This window comes from Palaemon carinicauda, chromosome 29 (assembly GCF_036898095.1).
Source record: "Palaemon carinicauda isolate YSFRI2023 chromosome 29, ASM3689809v2, whole genome shotgun sequence".
Taxonomy (NCBI): domain Eukaryota; kingdom Metazoa; phylum Arthropoda; class Malacostraca; order Decapoda; family Palaemonidae; genus Palaemon; species Palaemon carinicauda.
Window position 1 is genome coordinate 66,552,394 of NC_090753.1, and position 21,323 is coordinate 66,573,716.

Genomic DNA, 21,323 nt, shown 5'->3' on the forward strand with positions numbered 1-21,323 from the left:
AAAGCTAGGTCTTCCTCACTCAGATGTGAATGAGCTTCTCGTATTAACAGTCTGATAAAATAGGATAAAGCATTCTTTGACATAGGCAAAGGTGGTTTCTTAACTGAACACCATAAAGCTTCTGACTGTCCTCGTAAAGATTTAGTTCGTCTTAAATAGAACTTAAGAGCTCTCACAGGGCATAAGACTCTTTCTAGTTCATTTCCAACCATATTCGATAGGCTTGGAATATCGAACGATTTCGGCCAAGGACGAGAAGGTAGCTCGTTTTTGGCTAGAAAACCAAGTTGTAGAGAACATGTAGCCGTTTCAGATGAAAATCCGATGTTCCTGCTGAAGGCGTGAATCTCACTGACTCTTTTAGCTGTGGCTAAGCAAACCAGGAAAAGTGTCTTTAAGGTGAGATCTTTAAAGGAGGCTGATTGTAGCGGCTCGAACCTTTCTGACCTGAGGAATCTTAGTACCACGTCTAAATTCCAACCAGGTGTAGCCAAACGACGCTCCTTCGTGGTCTCAAAAGACTTAAGGAGGTCCTGTAGATCTTTATTGTTGGAAAGATCTAAGCCTCTGTGACGGAAGACTGATGCCAACATGCTTCTGTAACCCAATAGTGCGAGCTGAAAGAGATCGTTCTGTCCTCAGGTATAAAAGGAAGTCAGCTATTTGAGTTACAGAGGTACTGGTCGAGGCTATAGATACTGACTTGCACCAGTTTCGGAAGACTTCCCACTTCGATTGGTAGACTCTAAGGGTGGATGTCCTCCTTGCTCTAGCAATCGCCCTGGCTGCCTCCTTCGAAAAGCCTCTAGCTCTCGAGTGTCTTTCGATAGTCTGAAGGCAGTCAGACGAAGAGCGTGGAGGCCTTGGTGTACCTTCTTTATGTGTGGCTGACGTAGAAGGTCCACCCTTAGAGGAAGAGTTCTGGGAACGTCCACTAGCCATCGAAGTACCTCGGTGAACCATTCTCTCGCGGGCCAGAGGGGAGCAACTAACGTCAACCTTGTCCCTTCGTGAGAGGCGAACTTCTGCAGTACCTTGTTGACAATCTTGAACGGAGGGAATGCATATAGGTCTAGATGTGACCAATCTAGGAGAAAGGCATCTATATGAACTGCTGCTGGGTCCGGGATTGGTGAGCAATATATTGGGAGCCTCTTGGTCATCGAGGTTGCGAAGAGATCTATGGTTGGCTGGCCCCATGTGGCCCACAGTCTCTTGCACACATCCTTGTGTAAGGTCCATTCTGTTGGAATGATTTGTCCCTTCCGACTGAGGCAATCTGCCATGACATTCAAGTTGCCTTGGATGAACCTCGTTACTAGTGAAATGTTTTGACCTTTTGACCAGGTGAAGAGGTCCCTTGCGATCTCGTACAACGTCATAGAGTGGGTCCCTCCTTGCTTGGAGATGTACGCCAAAGCCGTGGTGTTGTCCGAGTTCACCTCCACCACTTTGCCTTGAAGGAGAGACTTGAAGCTTTTCAAGGCCAGATGAACTGCCAGTAGCTCCTTGCAGTTGATATGCATTGTCCTTTGACTCGAGTTCCAAGTTCCCGAGCATTCCCGACCGTCCAATGTCGCGCCCCAGCCTGTGTCCGATGCGTCCGAGAAGAGAACGTGGTTGGGAGTCTGAACAGCCAGGGGCAGACCCTCTCTGAGGCTGATACTGTCCTTCCACCAAGTCAGGCAAGACTTCATCTTCTCGGAAATGGGGATCGAGACCGCTTCTAGCGTCTTGTCCTTTTTCCAGTAAAAAGCTAGGTGATATTGAAGAGGCCGGAGGTGAGTCTTCCTAACGATACGAACTGTTCCAGGGATGATAGTGTCCCTATCAGACTCATCCACTGCCTGACTGAACATCGTTCCTTCTTCAGCATGTTCTGGATGCATAACTGGGCTTGGCTTGTTCTGGGGGCCGACGGAAAAGCCCGAAAAGCTAGACTGTGAATCTCCATCCCTAAATACACAATAGTTTGGGATGGGACCACTTGAGACTTTTCCAAATTGACAAGGAGACCCAATTCCTTGGTCAGATCTAGAGTCCACTTTAGATCCTTCAGACAGCGACGACTGGAAGAAGCTCTTAGAAGCCAGTCGTCCAAATAGAGGGAGGCTCGGATGTCCTCTAAATGAAGGAATTTGGCTACATTCCTCATCAGCCTCGTAAACACAAGAGGAGCTGTGCTTAGGCCAAAGCACAGGGCTTGAAACTGGTAGACAACCTTTTCGTAAACAAATCTCAGAAAAGGTTGGGAGTCTGGGTGGATGGGGACGTGGAAGTATGCGTCCCTTAGGTCTAAAGAGACCATCCAGTCTTCCCTTCTGACCGCTGCTAGAACGGACTTTGTGGTCTCCATGGAGAACGTCTGCTTTGTGACAAAGACATTCAGCGCACTGACGTCTAGCACCAGCCTCCACCCTCCTGTCTTCTTTGCCACTAAGAAGAGACGGTTGTAGAAGCCCGGGGTTTGATGGTCCAGGACTTTGACTACCGCTCCCTTTTCTAGTAAGAGAGACACTTCCTGTTTCAATGCTCGTCTCTTGTCTTCCTCTCTGTACCTGGGAGAGAGATCGATGGGAGACGTTGCTAGAGAGGGTTTTCGTACAAACGGGATCTTGTACCCCTCTCTGAGCAACTTCACAGATTGTGCATCTGCGCCTCTCTTCTCCCAGGTCTGCCAGAATTTCTTGAGTCTGGCTCCCACTGCTGTCTGAAGAAGCTGGCAGTCAGACTCTGCCTTTAAAGGACTTGGTTCCTTTCTTCTTTCCACGTCTCCTTTCGGCACGAGCACCTCCTCTGCTGGAGGCTCTGCCACGAAAGGGCGGAATAAATCGGGACGCTGGAGTGTCCATCCTTGGTCTAGCTGACAAGGTAGGCAAAGGGGTGGCTTTGCGAGCAGAGGACGCAACCAGATCATGAGTATCCTTCTGTATCAAAGAAGCAGCAATCTCCTTAATCAGGTCCTCTGGAAAGAGGCACTTAGAAAGAGGAGCAAACAGAAGTTCGGATCTTTGGCAAGGTGTAACTCCAGCTGACAGGAAAGAGCAAAGGTTCTCACGCTTCTTGAGGACTCCGGACACGAATGATGCAGCAAGCTCATTAGATCCGTCAAGTACGGCCTTGTCCATGCAGGACATGATGAGCAAGGAAGTCTCCTTCTCTGTCGGAGAGATCTTCCTGCTTAGAGCTCCCAGACACCAGTCTAAAAAGTTGAAGACCTCGAAGGCTCTAAATATCCCTTTCAAAAGGTGGTCTAGGTCCGAAGATGACCAACATATTTTTGAGCGTCTCATGGCTAGCCGGCGGGCAGAGTCTACAAGACTTGAGAAGTCGCCCTGGGCAGAGGCAGGAACTCCCAAGCCGAGAACTTCTCCCGTGGCATACCAGACGCTCGATCTAGAAGAGAGTCTAGCAGGGGGAAACGTAAAGGCTGTCTTCCCTAGACTCTTTTTGGACTGCATCCATTCTCCTATCACTCGTAAAGCTCTCTTGGACGAGCGTGCGAGGACGAGTCTAGTAAAGGCAGGCGAGGATGACGGCATACCTAAAACAAACTCTGACGGAGGAGAGCGCGGAGCCACAGACACAAACTGGTCCGGAAACATCTCTTTGAACAGAGCTAAAACCTTCCTAAAGTCCAAAGAGGGTTGCGTGGACTTAGGCTCGTCAAGATCCGAATGTGGTTCATCAACGTGTGCAGCACCATCATCATCCGAAAGTCCATCATCCGAGTATTGAGGAGGAAGCGGCAATGGAGTAGGTAACGGCTGGTTAGCCGAGTCCGGTCGCACGGGTGCATGCGTGACTGAGCCGGACGCAACGTCATGGAACTGTTGCCCAGTCTGTGAGCTGGCAACAACCATAGCAGCGCGGGGATGCACAGCGTCTACTCCAGACTGTCTAGCCTGATGTGGGTGAGCAGTGGCAACCACACTGGGTTGCGGAGGTTGACGCACCGCGTCAAAACAAAACAACTCTGACGGTTGCTGTACCTCACGAACGTCAACGGAAGGCTCCGTGCGTCGCTGAACGTCAACATGCGGCTGGCAGGGCACACTGGAACGCATGGGTGGCGGAACTCTCTCAACTGGAGTGCGCAAGAAGGTCGCCTCAGCGTCCACAGGACGCACAACCGAGTGTGTGGTTGGTTGTAGGCAAGAGGCTGTACTAGCTGGTGCAGCAGCAACCTTCTCCGCACGCAAGTCCTGCATCAGAGACGTTAATTGGGACTGCATGCTCTGCAGCAAAGACCACTTAGGGTCTGCAGGAGCAGGTGCGGCGACAGACGGTGTAACTGTCTGAGGCGGTACCGCTTTGCCTCTCTTAGGAGGTGAGCAGTCATCGGAAGACTGCAGCGAGTCCGAACTGACCCAGTGGCTACAGCTGGGCCGTTGGACTTGCGCGGAAGGGACCGACTTGCGTTTTAATGGTCGTGAGACCTTGGTCCATTGTTTCTTGTGAGAAACACCTTCCGAAGACGAGGAATAAATGGGCTCTCTCGTCTTTGTGCGGCAGGGGCGATCTTGGAAAGATGCGCCCGGTACCACGGAGGGAACATCTGTTCGCTGATTAAAGCCTCTCGAACCCATTGGTCGTACGACATTGCTTCTCCCCTGGACTTGGGAGCTTGCAAGAGGTCCCGGACTAGGAGGACGACAGGCACGAACAGACGAACCCTCAATCGCAACACTATCCACAACACTATCACTCACTTTAACACTTCCCACTGCACTTTTACACTTCAGCTCCTTGACGTCCGCCATGAGCTGGTTACGGTCACTAGCCAGGGACTCAACTCTCTCACCCAGAGCTTGGATGGCACGCATCATATCAGCCATCGAAGGTTCCTGAGTGCCAGAAGGGGGATTAGGAGCAACCATTACAGGGGAAGGAATAGGTTGTGTGGCATGAGGAGAGGAAATTTCAACAGAACGAGAGGAACTTCTCCTAACTCTATCTCTCTCTAGCCTACGTGTATACTTTTGGAATTCGATTTTATCAAATTCCGAAAGCCCAACGCATTCCTCACATCGATCTTCCAATTGACAGGTTTTATCCCGACAATTGGAACAAACAGTGTGAGGGTCGATAGAGGCCTTCGGAAGACGCCTTGAACAGTCCCTAGCATTACACTTCCTAAATTTTGGGACTTGAGAAGGGTCAGCCATTTTGAATTGGTCAAAGGGGAATTCAAAAACTATCCAAAGTCATCAACAAATAATCCGTAATCAAAAAAAAGAATGCAAGGATTTATTGAAGAGAAAGCCTGTACAGTACAGCGAAAGCTCAAAACTAGAATAGTGTACTTCACCAAATAGTTGTGAAAACAAATCCAGTTAGCAACAGTGAATTAGTAGGTCTTGCCGGTAGCACGACAGAGAGAAAATCGAGTTCTTTGTTTACAATGAGTACTGGGTATCTGGACGACAGATGGCGCTGTTGAAGTACACCCCCTACCTGTGTAGCGATCGCTGGCGAATTTTTTCCGTAGAGTTTTCTGTCGAGCAACAGAGTTGCAGCTATTATAATCACCGGCTAAGTTAAATATTGAAAATTTCAGTTTGCCCAAGATTCAGCGGAGTTTGCCGTGCTTACGGTGACAGCTACAAATGTCAAAGAGAGTTCAAAATTATTTAACTTTTCTAAATTTCCCAATACCCAAGAACATACCTGAAGCAAGAGCATGGTTTGGACTGGTTAACCAAGGAGCATATGTGTTAGCTGTGGCCAAACAAATGACACCTTCTCAAACCATCAAAAAAATTTCACCTGGACTTACTTAATAAGCTGTTTGAACAGTTGAAGGAAGCCATTGAGTCAGAAATGAAGGACAGCATCACACTATTCGATCCATCCCGTACTACATACCTACAAACCGACTGGTCTTTTGAGGCAGAAGTATTGTCTGTGCACATCCACGGGCCCATCATGCTACCGTGATGGCTGGAAACTTTGTTTGGTAGGGAGTATGTTTAAAACTCCAGCTGAGAGTTGTTATTCCCCCATTTGAAGGAGAGGCACTTACAGTGGCTTTTGCACTTCACTAAAAGAGATACCAAATCCTTGGGTGCGCCAACTTCATTATAGCCACGGACCATAAACCATTCCTCAGGATTCTTAATGACCGCTCTCTCGCTGAAGTCAGTAACAGAAGACTTCTTAACCTGAAAGAGAAAACATTAGCATACTGGTTCACTGGTATTGAAGAATAAAGGAACAGATGCTGTGTCATATCCCCCACAGCACTGGAAGAGGAAACCTTCCATGACAATTTGCCTTCTGTTCAACCCTTTGTCCTCGATGCTATGGATGTTGTGAACCTTGCAGAAGACAACCCTGAACATACTGCAGTATTCCTTACAATCCACTCAATCTCCAACATGGTTACATGGGGAAATGGTCTGGGAGGCGACGTCTTCAGATGAAATCCTATCCGAACTTGCAGACATTTCGTCAAGGTGCCAGGATCTCCCAACACCCCTTTACAGCTTTCATCGCTACGCACGAAGCCCCTCTTGTCTTAATGGTGACATCCTGATGGGACACAGATTGAATGAATGATTTTAAGTTTTCTGGCATCCTGACATCAAAGGTCATTGACGCCTGAAGGGACACAGAATCGTCATACCAACTTCGCTAAGGAGAAGCATCCTGACATACCTACATGCCGCCCACCACGGAGTAAACGCTATGTGCAAACGGGCTGCAGACTCTGTTCTGGCCAGGTATCTCAACTGACATTAGCAGAGTAAGGGTAGAATGTGCCCTGTGTCACAGGATCACCAAATCAAATGCAATGCAATCACCAAGTGACATCAAGACAAGTACAGTGAACCCTCGTTTATCGCGGTAGATAGGTTCCAGACGCGGCCGCGATAGGGGAAAATCCGCGAAGTAGTAACACCATATTTACCTATTTATTTAACATGTATATTCAGACTTTTAAAACCTTCCCTTGTACGTAGTACTGTTAACAAACTACCCTTTAATGTACAGAACACTTAATGCATTTAATACAGTACCCTAAACTAAAACAGGCACAAATATTAAAGGCGACTTTATATCATGCGTTTCCTAAACACGCCAAAAAGCACGATAAAAAATGGCAACCAATGTTTTGTTTACGTTTATCTCTGATCCTAATGAAGAAACAAACGCATTTACACATCTGTTTATAGGTTAGTTTTTGCATCAATTATATTGATTATTCAGTACAGTATGTTGATTTGGTTATTACTAATGTTTTACTTAATTTTTCTTAGGACTTCCAAATGAAATTTTTTTCTTTATGACGCCGCCTGAAACGACGGCGTCATAAAGTACGCTCAGTAAACAAACTAAGGAATTTAACCCGCATGATGAAAGTGATAAATAATGATATTACAGTAAAAGCTTTTATAAAATGTTATTACAAATATTATTTACCGTATCTATATAAAATCATACATACGTAGCAAAGCAGGAAAACAATCTACGAGAGAGAGAGAGAGAGAGAGAGAGAGAGAGAGAGAGAGAGAGAGAGAGAGAGAGAGAGAGAGAGAGAGAGAGAGAGAGAGAGTTGTTTTACATACGTAAATGTAAATTTTAAACAAAACAAAAATAGCCCCATTTCATATAAAATAGATTACAAATATTTTACTTTATCATATTACAGTAGTCTGTATAATACTGTAAAGTTCAGTACAGTATGTTGTTGTTAAAGTCGTGGCGATGAAATTCTCACGAAACAAAAACACGCCATTTGATTACAACAGCTGATTCTCTCTCTCTCTCTCTCTCTCTCTCTCTCTCTCTCTCTCTCTCTCTCTCTCTCTCTCTCTCTCTCTCTCTCTCTCTCTCTCTCTCTCTCGTGTTATACAATACTTACATTTAGATGAAGAAACTAAAATTAGTTTTCTTAGTGTCAATTAAATACGAAACGAAATAATTAGGCCGAGTCTACATCCATTTCAATCATAGCCAAAAATACGGCATCCGATTTCATCAGCAAACCACTTTTTTTTGGGAAATATCATTTTATTCTAGAAAATTGCCACTCTTTAAATAGTTAATTGCACATTAAGAAAGCGTGTACTTTTGTTTTTAAATTTCGGGTGTGTTTTAAAAATCAAGTATTGTTGACTTTTTTTTTTTTTACTTTTGACTGTGATTAGATCAGCTGTCATCTAGCTGCCGCTCTTGAGTGTGTACGAATACACTAACAAAGTATCATTTATACCATTTCTTAACTTATTCAAACAGTCTACAGTATACAGTTGATATTACATAAGCACCAATGTGTTATAACCTATCAAATTTTTTTGTTTATTACATTTAAACCCTCTCTCTCTCTCTCTCTCTCTCTCTCTCTCTCTCTCTCTCTCTCTCTCTCTCTCTCTCTCTCTCTCTCTCTCTCTGTGGGCTACTTTTCACTACCTCCCATTCCTTACCTCTCTCTATCTCTCTAACAAATGATATCTTTGTTGCTCCTCAAAGTTTCATTTATATTGAAAATCAATTATGATTCAATTTTCCTTACTTTCTCCAATCTCGCACCATCGGTCACATCGCGGTATTTTCGATATTTCCGGAAAATCCGCAATATATGTATAGACATGGGTTATGAAAAAAAATCCGCGAAGTGGTGAATCCGCGATGGTCGAACCGCGAAGTAGCGAGGGTTCACTGTAACATCAATCACCAAGTGACATCAATCACCAAGTAACATCAACCTGCCAGATTACCTAATCCAGAAGGTCTGCTGGGACTACTTCCTCCACAATAACACTAAATACTTGGTCCTGGTAGATATTCTAATAGGCCCATAGTATTCATATCTCACTCAGGAGCAGATGGTCTGATAAAGCATCTATGCAAATCATGTCACATTTGGAATCTCAAAAGAGCTAATTTCAAATAGTGGACCACAATTCACATCTGGCAAGACTCAAGAATTCCTGTCATCTCGGGGTATACATCACCGTCTAACCTCTGTCGCCAATCCCCAAGCCGAGGTTGCATAAGAAAACCTTCAAGAGGATGCTCATTGACAACACAGGACCAGCTAGCTGCCTCAACATTGACAGATTCCAGAGACCAATGCTTATTTACCGGAAATCAGTAGACCCGGAAATTAAGACCTCGCCCCCCAAGGGTCCTCTTAGGCTGACCTATCAGACACCCCATTCCCATTCCCTTAGGTAGATATTGACCTCCCAACACATGGTAAGAAACAATGGAGAACAGGGAAGTTGCCTTGGCAAAGCGCCACTCAAAGGAATGTGTGAAGAGGGCCTTACGAACCACACAACTACCACCATTGAAAGCTGGGGATCATGAATATTTACAGAACCAGGAGGGCAATCAGGCTAGACGCTGGAACTGCACTGGTGTGGTTATTGAGGTCCGCCAGTTCCATCATATGCTATTAGGGTTGATGATTCTTTTAGTGACACTAAGAAACTGCCAACAACTTAGGAGATGCCAACCTTCCCAGCCTCCTACTAATAGGATTGACCAAGTACTTCGCACACACCGCAGAACCGGCTTCAACCAGTCTGTGAACACTGCTCCTACCATGACTGGAGTCCACCCGAGCCAGAAGCTGCACCAGCTCCAGTTGAAGTCCCATATACAGAGCCAACGACTTCACAGCCCATAGCCCACAACCCCAGGGTCGATAGCTGCAACGACTATGCAGTTACCAGATCAACAGGAACCAGTCACCACTCTATCGGGTCCATACTCACAGAGTTCACAACTGTGCCACCAGTTACTAAGCTACCATTACCCCCAAAGCGTCTTATGCCTCATAACAAACTAAGCTACCATTATCCCTGAAGCATCTTATGCCTCATAACGAACCAGGCGTTTTGGAACAGTGCCTTTAAGACAACATTTTATGGATTAGTGTGACTTCACTTCAAGCCCAGGGTCTTCAGTGGGTCACATAATAACCACCCTGAAATAGAGATAGTCTCTCTATATTAAGTGTATAGAGGTGCCAATGACGAATGGCCTTTTAGTCACTTATATAATTTCTAATTAGGCTATAAAAACTGATCAAGTCCTCCAAAAACTACCAATGTTTTTATATATTGGCAATCAAGCCAATTAAAGAACTTTCAAAAGTTGCTGTTTCCAGAAAACTTTCACAAGTTGCTGTTTCCAGAAAACTTTCACAAGTTGCTGTTTCCAGAAAACTTTCACAAGTTGCTGTTTCCAGCCCGACAAGTTTTATTTGTGCTCTTTAAAACCTTCCCCGCCCCCTAGGGAAGGGACATAGATATATCATTTACCTCAGTTTATCTATTACTTATATTTGTATCTTCTGTGTTCCAGGCGACTCACCAGTCATCCTTTTGACTAAACAAAAATGTTATAGGAGGAATGGAGTCTTCTTCCTAAGAATGTCAAGATTAGTGGCCTGAATATATTAAGGTTATACTGTATCAAGACTGAAGAATCGGTGGAGCTGTGATTGACAGAACCTAAAGGAAATAAAAAGGCTGAGAACTCAAAAGACTGAATTAGTTTGAGCTTGTGCTGAGGAACTGTCGGTCTAAAAGGGGAGTGTGTGAATGAAGAAGGGAATTATTTTCTCTTGGACAACTATGTATACTTACAAAAACATATTCCCTTTGAGGTCTCTCTCTACCAAATAGAACCACTGTAGCTACTTACATCAGATATATAAGCTTTAACCTGATACCTGGTAGCAATTAAGATGCCATGTTTGTTGGGTACTAAATAAGCTGCTATTGTATTTTCATTATTGTCCAAAGCACATGTAGATTCAATGTAAAATTTCACAACAACAAACCTGTAACAACCAATTCTGCTTAGAATAACTACAAGCGATGTAATTGATCATGATATTTCAAGACTAATATGCACAAACTAAGATTTGTCATTTTTACATTTTTCTTTACTTACTGTTTAACATACAATTAGACTTGACAGTTTGATTTCTCTAATAAATTGTTATCATATAATGTTCTATCAACACAACTTGCTCTTTGACATAAGCTGATCTCGAGCTACTGTTATCAAGAATATATGCACATGCAAATAAACAGTATAACTTCTCTCCTCACTTTAAACACATAAATATTGAATATGTACATGTATGTTATAGCCAATCACAACTTTTAAAGAGGGTCTTTTTAGCTTCTTAGCAATTACTACTTTGGGGCATGAATCACAGCCTTAAATGTAAGAAAACACTCGTATTCAGTGTCTCTCCCTATACTGTATATGTAAAGTCATGCAATACACACATATATACCTCAAAACAAGGTTTGATATCATCATCATCTCCTCCCACGCCTATTGACACAATGGCCATCAATTAGATTTCACCAGTCGTCTCTATCTTGAGCTTTTAATTCAATACATTGTCATCTCCTACTTCACACTTCATAGTCCTCAGTCATGTAGGTCTGGGTCTTTCAACTCTTCTAGTGCCTTGTGGACCCAGTTGAAAGTCTGGTGAACTAATATCCCTTGGGAGTGCGAAGAGCATGCCCAAAACCATCTCCATTTACCCTTTACCATGATCTTGTCCACATATGGCACTCAAGTAATCTCTCTAATTGTTTCATTTCTAATACTGTCTTGCCATTAACACCCAGAATTCATCCGAGGGCTTTGTTCTCAAATCCACAAAATCTGTTTGATATTGTTTCATTCTTATACCACAATTCATGTCCATAGAGTAACATCGATCTCGCTAAATTACTCCATAGCTTGATTTTAATATGTAATTTCAGGTTTCCTACCATTTAACACCCAGTATTCTCCTGAGGGCTTTGTTCTCATATCTACAAAATCTGTTTGATTTTGTTTTATTGTTATAACACAATTCCTATCCATACAGTAACACCGAACTAACTAAACTACTGTATAGCCTGATTTTTATATGTAATTTCAGGCAATTTGATTTCCTGGTTTGATATAGGTACTGTAATAATATAATTATATACGACTAAGATTAACTTACTGTGTTGTATTATAGGAAGGATATAGAGGTAGGATGTGTTTGCAGTGTTGTGCGTAGATGATCAAAATTCCTTGAAAATATCTAGACAACTTTTTCGACTCCACCAGGACTCCGTCGGTCATCTTCCCCGCTTTGTCCAGAAAACCTGAAATATGGTAAATCAATGGTTTAGTAGAGGGACAATGATGATAAAGTGGAAACTTGGTCATGTTCTATTTATACTTGGAAAAAAAGTGCAATGGACATTTACCAATCTCTAATTATTTAAAGAAGAGAGTATGGCAATTATCTATTCTAAAATAAAACATTTTGAAAGAAAATTTTCTTAACCATACAAATGGGAGGAACATAGAAAGGAAAGGTCTCCTTTCTTTCATTTGTTTGATATTGGCTAACCCCCACAATTGGGGGAAATACCTTGGTATATGTATGAAAGTACAAATTTGAGTCCTTTAACAGGAGCTGGATACGCTTCTAAAAACTTTAAAAAGGTGGCGGTAGTTAGTTTGAGTGGTAGTGGGGTATCCCAACCCGCCAGACAACAGAGTCCTCGCTTTGGCAGAATGTGAGACTCGAGTCAAAAATACAAATTACTTTGCAATAGATGCCTACACAAATACAGATCCTTGTCTTTTAGTAGGAAACTCAAGTCCTTATGACGAAGTCCCTATAAATTGGCTGGTTTTCTATCCCAGGAAATATCCAAGGCACCTTGGTTCTGCACAGGGAGTGACAACTACCGTCAACCTTCCAAAAACCTGGGCATGAAGATGCGATGCCTTATGCTACGCCACTACCTGGAACTGGTAAAATCAAGGAGAAATATATATCTGTAGAGGATATATTGTAATACAGAAAGACCTCAACTTGAAAACTTAAATGGGTTCAAAGGGGCTGTTTGCAAGTCAAATTCTGCTAGATTTTGCTTAGGGTAGGCTTCAGCTGACTCACATAGCTGCAATTTTTAGTTGCATAAGTCAACAGATGTCATCTTTCTTACTGCATCAAACTAAATTATATATTACAGTTCTGTTGCAGTATATCATTGTCATCTCTTGATACAAAATCCGAGATTCGTGATTTGCTAGCTTTGTTTGTATCTCTGAATGTTTGTAAGCCGAGAACCATCTGTATCCATATAGAGGATAGGATATATCATCGGAATACATTGTCATTATGAGAAACGGGTTTCATACACTTGCCCATCCTCACCATTATCTGGGAGGATGTGGGAACAAATTCTAACCCAACTTCAGCAGTCATGCCTGTGGTCAGTGCTGTTGTCGTTGGATCGATTGGAAGGGGTAATGGAACAGCTTTCTCTGGTAGAAAAAAAGCTTGTGGCAGTGAGAGGGCTGGAGGTAGGAGCTTGGTGGACCGCCTTAATCGGAGAGATTTCTTGGGTCTCGAAACCTGAGCGTACCTTCGACCAAAAGAGGGGTGTGTGTGTACACCTATTATTATAATTATCATCACCTAAGCTAAAACCCTAGTTGGAAAAGCAAGATGTTATAAGCCCAAGGGCTCCGGCTCCAACAGGGAAAAGAGCCCAGTGAGGAAATGAAATGAGGAAAGTACATGAGAAGTAATCAACAATTAAAATCAAATACAGTACAGTACTTCAAGAACGAGCAAGTGATCATATTCGTCCCTGGCCATGAAAGCGAATAAAGCATAGAGTGTCGTCCTGACCAGTAGTGCCTATGGAATGTCTGCTAGATGTTACAAGTTCCAGGATAGTTTTACAATGCCTATAGAATGTCTGCTAGATGTTACAAGTTCCAGGATAGTTTTACAATAGCAATCTGTTTCCCGTACGCTTCGGTTCCATCGCAAGACGAGTTCCAGGACGGTTTTACAATAGCAATCCGTTTCCCGTACGCTTTGGTTCCATCGCAAGACGAGTTCCAGGACGGTTTTACAATAGCAATCCGTTTCCCGTACGCTTCGGTTCCATCGCAAGACGAGTTCCTGGACGGTTTTACAATAGCAATCCGTTTCCCGTACGCTTCGGTTCCATTGCAAGACGAGTTCCAGGACGGTTTTACAATAGCAATCCGTTTCCCGTACGCTTCGGTTCCATCGCAAGACGAGTTCCAGGACAGTTTTACAATAGCAATCCGTTTCCCGTACGCTTCGGTTCCATCCCAAGACGAGTTCCAGGATAGTTTTACAATAGCAATCTGTTTCCCGTATGCTTCGGTTCCATCGCAAGACGAGTTCCAGGATAGTTTTACAATAGCAATGTTTCCCATACGCCTCAGTTCCATCGCAAGACATCTTCCACAGGGGAATTCAATATATCTTATCTCCAGTATACAGAATAGCTTTGGTTGCTCATATGAAAGTAAACCATTCATGAAAAAATGACAAGTTAGTTTTGCGTAGCTCATTCACGTAGGCTACCTCTTTATTGAACAGAAGCAGGGAGCTAACATTTCTTAGTGAGCAAAGCGACCTCCGCCCGAACAAAAAACCATTTGAGGGACATGATATACAGGTAATTATGTAATTATGACTTTTTAATGCAGTAGTAACCAATGCAGAAGGTGCGTGCAACCCGTCAACAAATTGCTTAACAGAAGAGAGAAGCACAGGCAATGTTTGTTTGCAGGCTAAACAAGCCACAGGGTAAAAACCATTTGATGGATTTTTTTTGTTTGTATGGTGTTTTTACGTTGCATGGAACCAGTGGCTATTCAGCAACGGGACCAACGGCTTTACGTGACTTCCGAACCACGTCGAGAGTGAACTTCTATCACCAGAAATACATATCTCTCACTCCTCAATGGAATGGCCGAGAATTGAATCTGTGACCACCGAGGTGGGACGTAAACACCATATCGACCACGCCACTGAGGTGCTATTGATGGATATGATATGAACCATAAGTAATCATACTTTAATTTCGCTCCACTTACACGAACATTAAATTTTCCCAATTAGTTATCTCGTGTTTATTATATACTAGTATTTTTGGTCACTGCTGTTGCAGCAAATCAGTTGTTTTTTCATGTTCCCCTTCCCAAAACCATGATTTCCAACTTGGATACCCCATAATTATCAATATAGAGGGGGTAGGAGAACTTGTGAAAATGTGGTGTGCACCAATATTCATGGTCAGAACTGGATAAAACAAAAGATAAAGAGGAAAAAATAATATATGTTAGACACTGAAATATATATTCACCCATCGGAATTCTGATTGGCCAATTCGAGGTGAGGCTTAGTCAAATCGTCATGGTGAGACTGCCAAACAAGTCTTCTTCACTCAAGAGGTAACTACTGCACTGTAATTGTTCAGTGGCTACTTTCCTCTTAAGGGTATGGGTAGAATAAAGACTTTAGCCGTGGCGATCGGCTCTAGGAGAGGGACACTCCAAAATCAAACCATTGTTCTCTAGTCTTGGGTAGTGCCATGGCCTGTGTACCATGGTCTTCCACTGTCTTGGGGTAGAGTTCTCTTGTTCAAGGGTACACTTGGGGAAACTATCTTATTTCTTTCCTCTTGTTATTGTGAAGTTTTTATAGTTTATACACGATAGATTTAATATTGTTATTATTCTCAAACATCTCATGTAGTATACAATATTACCTTTCCTCACCGAGCTATTTTTCCAGTGGGGCCCTGGGGCTTATAGTATCCTGCTTCTCCGACTAGCATTGTAGCTTAGCAAGTATTAATAATAATTTACCACGGGTATTGCTTTTTCATTGGAGCACCGTGAGCTATTGTGTATGTATGTAGGAAAAAATTGTCACTGTGAACAATTTATTTGGTTAACTAGAGTTAGACACCAATCACCTAAGCTCTAAGTTATATTTCCCTTGTGTAAAACATGTGAAAATAAAAGTTCTAAATATATTACCTGTGCAAATGCATAATATCAAAGTACAGTAACAAAACACGGTAAGTACCGCAAAGTACGATATCCATTCAAGTTGTTCGTTGAAGTTTAGCACGTCACACCGAGTATCTCTCGGTACGTTCGTATGTTTGTTTCCACCCTGACTGACCTCTTCCCATTGACCATGGTAACAATTATTGCTTAAATATACATGAGCTCCACCCAACGAGGATGGCGCTCCAATGAAAACGCCTACCTCTAGTAAATGCATTACCATAGGCTAGTGGTCTTTGGCCGTTTTCAAAGGAAGAGTTTAAAGACCATGGCCAGCTTCATATGCGTTGCACTTTACCCATCTCTATCTGTGATTAACCGAATAAGCCTTTCTCAAATTGGCCAATCAGAATTTAGATATATAGTAATACCTCAGGATACAAAAGTTTCTGAATAAAAAAAAACTCATCATATGAAACGACATAAGATTTTTTAGCCTCATTGCGAAAAAATATTACGGATACAGAACGAAATTCATGGTGTTAGGTTAGGTATATTGAATGGTTCCAATGTATTTGGCTCTATTTCATCATACGAAAAAATCATGTTGCGAAAACCACTCTGGAATGAATTAATTTTGTAACTTGAGGTATTACTGTACTGTATTTAAATCAAGTTTATATTCATCTGTTCAGTTGAAATAAAAATTTCTCATTTCAGTCATGAGTACAGTATCATGACAGACACTTTAAAATTATGTCTTATTTTACACAATTCCGAAACTTTGGATATTTTATCGTAACCACATACATTTTCCAAGAGAAATCAAGTGTTTTCCAAGTGTTAAGCCCGTAGTTTTACAGTGATCAACATTACTGGCCTTATCACACCAAAGTTCGTAAGGCCAAACCTAAAAAATTTTTGTAAAATTATAGTTACGGGCAGAACAACACTTTGAACAGAAAAGTTTTTTTTTTTTCTATGGTAAATAATGTGCTTTAATTGAATTTGATCTTCATTTCAACAGCATATAACCCTAAAACCCATTGGACAGTCTAAGAACTGGGATAATTTTTATAAATATAACGGTTTTTACGCCGCTGTTCGCTAGCTTTGCTCGCGGAAAAAAAAAAATATCAAGCTCCTATGTCCTGGCAAGCGGTACATGTTAAGCTGCGCAATCTAACACCATTGATTATTCATTTCTTGAAGTTTTCATCTTCAGTGAAAAAGTGTCATTAAAAAAAAAAATGGATATTTTTCTGTAGGAAACACCTGTTTTCTAGTAGAGAGGCTTTTTCCGTATGTAACTATAATGCAACCAAATATCTTAAGGAGAAATTTGGGAGTTCTGCAACTACCGTTCGGTCAAATGCTATTGCTACGCGTCTTACAAAATACCACACTCCAAATGGGGAAACGAATAAAGCATCTTAGAACACCTTAATAATAATAGAAATGGTTAAAGGTAATCATGTTAGCTTGAATACAGACCCTCATGGGTGGAGTGCTTGCTTACAAGAAAACTGGTTAAAGGTAATCACGTTAGCTTGAATACAGACCCTCATGGGTGGAGTGCTTGCTTACAAGAAGAGAGAAGCATTAAGAGCATGTTTATTTGCAAGCGAAGTGAGCAAGGGAGGAGCAAAATACACTTGAGGGGACGTGAAAGGGTTTGTGTATCGCCCTGATTAGCAAAACTGTACGTTAGGCCAACCATATTAGTTTGGTTTTCTGTGAGCAATCAAACTAAAGTCTCTCACCATCACCAATCCGCAGCAGCCAGCGTTGCGACGAAATGGCCGAACCTTAGAAATGAATAAGGACATGTCTGAGGCCTTTATCCTGCAGTGAACAAGAAATGGCTACATTTGCTGGAGTTAAAATAATTCATAGGTAATATGGTATTTTCATTATAAAATAAATTTTTGAAAATACTTACCTGGTAGTTATATATAATTAAACCTATACAGTATATATATAACTACCAGGTAAGTCTTATGTTTAAAAATGTATTTTCATTATAAAATAAATTTTTGAACATACTTACCCGGTAGTTATATATAATTAAACCTATATATATAACTACCAGGTAAGTCTTATGTTTAAAAATGTATTTTCATTATAAAATAAATTTTTGAACATACTTACCCGGTAGTTATATATATATAGCTTTAATTATATATAACTACCGGGTAAGTCTTATGTTTAAAAACTGCTTATTAAAGTATTCATGTAATTACCTATGAATTAACACAAACAAATGTAGCCGTTTCTAGTCCACTGCAGGACAAAGGCCTCAGGTATGTCCTCAACTATATTTACCTGTGAACAATATTAATACCAACACCTGCGGCCGTTTCTCGTCCCCTGCAGGACAAAGGCCTTAGACGTGTCGGTAAAGTTTTGGATTCAACCAAATTGGGAAATGTATTATATTAATATATTTTCCTAGTAAAGCACGTGATAACAAAACACTTCTTCTCAATACATTATTGTCGCTAATGCATACTTACAGAGAAAAAAAATATTTCAGGAATTGAAGGTCTTGACTTTTTCTAAGTTTAGTGTATATCTTTCCATGGGCACGCAAGGTAGCTCTTGTTAGTTTGTATATCTGTTTACATCTTACTTGGCTCCTCCCCATTGCGCAATGTGACAATATTTGCTTGAATGCGCATTTGCTCCTCCCACTAATGTCGCTCCTCCAATCTAAATACTACTGGGTTCTTTTCAAGGGTTATTATTGGACGATTCATTGGTCTCTCAGTCTTGTTTCAAGGATCTGTTTTTCGTGCAATATAACATTGTAAACGATAGTATTTTGTTATTTTCCCTATTTCATTATGGGAGAAACCCGTGATTGTCGTTTGTTTTCGGTTTTCAAAAGTTCCGGTTTCTATATTTTCATCACACGTCACTTGACTGTCATGGATCCTCCGGTACGGTTGTGTGAAATATGTCGTTATTCCTATTTTGATGTGATCGGCAGATTTCATGGGAATTATAATGGAACTCCTGAAGTAGTGAATCGTTTTCTAAGGGAGCATTCCGTATTACCTTTATGTGTCCAGTGTGGTAAATGTGATTCGGCTTTACATTTTCGTGAGGATAGACATGTGTGGTATTGTACCAAATCTGAACGTATTCCAGTACTTGATGATTCAGAAGAGGGTCAACCACAACCTTCCACATCTTCATCGTCATCTTCCGTTTAAGGTAAGAAGTGATTTAACAAAATATATATATTCAAATTTACCCCTGGTTAAAGGGGGGGGTCGCAAGGGGGGCGAAGCCCCCCCCCGGTAGGGGTACAGGGCCCCTAGGTTAGGTTAGGTGGGTTTGTTAGGTTCTGTGGTGCCCTGAAAATTACTGTGGCCTTAAGGGGGGGGCGAAGCCCCCCCCCCCCCGGTAGGGGTACAGGGCCCCTAGGTTAGGTTAGGTGGGTTTGTTAGGTTCTGTGGTGCCCTGAAAATTACTGTGGCCTTAAGGGGGGGGTCGCAGGGGGGGGGGGCGAAGCCCCCCCGGTAGGGGTACAGGGCCCCTAGGTTAGGTTAGGTGGGTTTGTTAGGTTCTGTGGTGCCTTAAAAATTACTTTGGCCATAAGGGGGGGTCGCAGGGGGGGCGAAGCCCCCCCCCGGTAGGGATACAGGGCCCCTAGGTTAGGTTAGGTGGGTTTGTTAGGTTCTGTGGTGCCCTGAAAATTACTGTGGCTTTAAGGGGGGGTCGCTGGGGGGCCCTACCCCCCTCCCCCCGGTAGGCCTAGTTAGGGGTATGGGGGAGGGGTGCTGGAACATTAATTATTCATTTATTGCAAATATCATTCAATACCCCAACACCCTCCCCCCCTTCACCCACCCAAAACCCCGGTTCCCAAAGGGTGTCCCCCATAATTGGTGGGATGAACTAGGGTATACATAGTAAATCTCTAAATCGGTTGGTTTGCAGTCAAAATAAACGTTAAATTCATTGAAACCACACTATTTCTGATGCAACAAATATATTTTTATTGCATTTTTCCAAATTTGGCTGAAACTAAAAATTTACCGACGTGTCTTTATTCATTTCTAGTGTTTGGCCATTTCATTCATAGTTAATCATACTTTAATGATTAGCTCGCCAAACGTTCATCTGGGCTACACAGGCCATTAGAAGAGTTGGAAGACCCAGCACTACATGGCTGAGGACTATGAAGTCCAAATTAAATGATGAATGGAGAAGTACTGAATTAAAAGATAAAGATACAGACGACTGGCAAAATCTAACAGAGGCCCTTTGCGTTAACCCTTTTACCCCCGGGCTATTTGGAACTTTCCAACCCTTAACCCCCAAGGGGTTATTTTTATCCCATCACATTTTGCAGTATACTTTTTTTAAATTGCTCTAACAGGCTTAATTTTTGTCATAGAAAGGTCAGGTTGGTCTCATTCTCTTGGAAAATGCCTGCATTTTTTCAAAAAATTATCAAAAATATGAAAAAAAATTTTATAACATTTTTTTTGCAAGGACGTACTGGTACGTCCATGGGGGTAAAGGGATGGCTTTTGTGAAATGTACCAGTACGTCCTTTGGGGGTAAAAGGGTTAATAAACGTAAATGATGAATTATACTTTAATAGCGACTCTCACGGCTTGTGTGTGCAGTACATCCTAGCAAAGCGAGCTCCGGCCTAACAAAAACCATTGGAGTGGCGTAAATCACTCGCCATCAAGTTTTCTGTTGTGATAACTAATGATGTCTAGAAATTTAGCCACTATAGAACAGCGCCAGTAAAAGCTACCTTAACCTAAATTCGCACATTGGGACCCCAATTACTGTAGGGTTATATAGGGTGGCGGTTTTCAGAATATAGTTTGGGCAGAGTAGGATATTATAATTATTATTACTATTACTAGCTAAGCTACAACACTAGTTGGACAACAATGCGGTAAATGCTATAAGCCTAAGGCCTGTAACAAAGGAAAATAGCCCAGTAAGGAAAGGAAATAAAGAAATGATCGATGAGAATAAATAAAAATATTTTAAAAACGTTAATAACATTGAAAGATATTTTATATAGGTGGAAACTAACCCAATTTAACTAATTTTTTATTAACGAATTTCTAAATACGTCAAAGTGGACTTAGAACTTTGGGATATCTTCTAGCACTAGGGCATGGGAGGCCATTCATGTTATCCCATACAAAAATAGTGAATAATAGTCCTATTATTAATGGCTATTCATATAAAAAAAGTCCTAACTACTAGTCTAGCCATTGACGTAAGCTAACCGACATCAAGGTCTTGGCCGTCTCGGATATTTTTGCAAATAAATCCTCACAAAACACGTTTTTCTTCTTAAATTTTATGACTAAATAAATGTTGATTAACGAATAGTACCTTTGAAATACTTACATTAAGGTTAACACTAAAATAAGCACTTTAACACGGTCTACAATTCACTGTAGCCGGCAAGGAGTAGTTGGCAGGTGCGCCATATTTGTAACTTTGTTGTACTTGTT

At 41.9% G+C, this 21,323-nt stretch overlaps 1 long non-coding RNA gene across 1 annotated transcript in view; it reads right to left on the bottom strand.

Annotated features, from left to right (window-relative positions):
- Nucleotides 1–21,323, bottom strand: part of LOC137622808 (uncharacterized) — a 36,100-nt gene extending 14,777 nt beyond the window's left edge. Inside the window, exons 1-2 of the long non-coding RNA XR_011040481.1 lie at nucleotides 21,217–21,323; nucleotides 11,981–12,125 (exon numbers count right to left, since the gene is read on the bottom strand). This is a non-coding gene — a long non-coding RNA (uncharacterized lncRNA). The remainder of the gene's footprint in view (nucleotides 1–11,980; nucleotides 12,126–21,216) is intronic.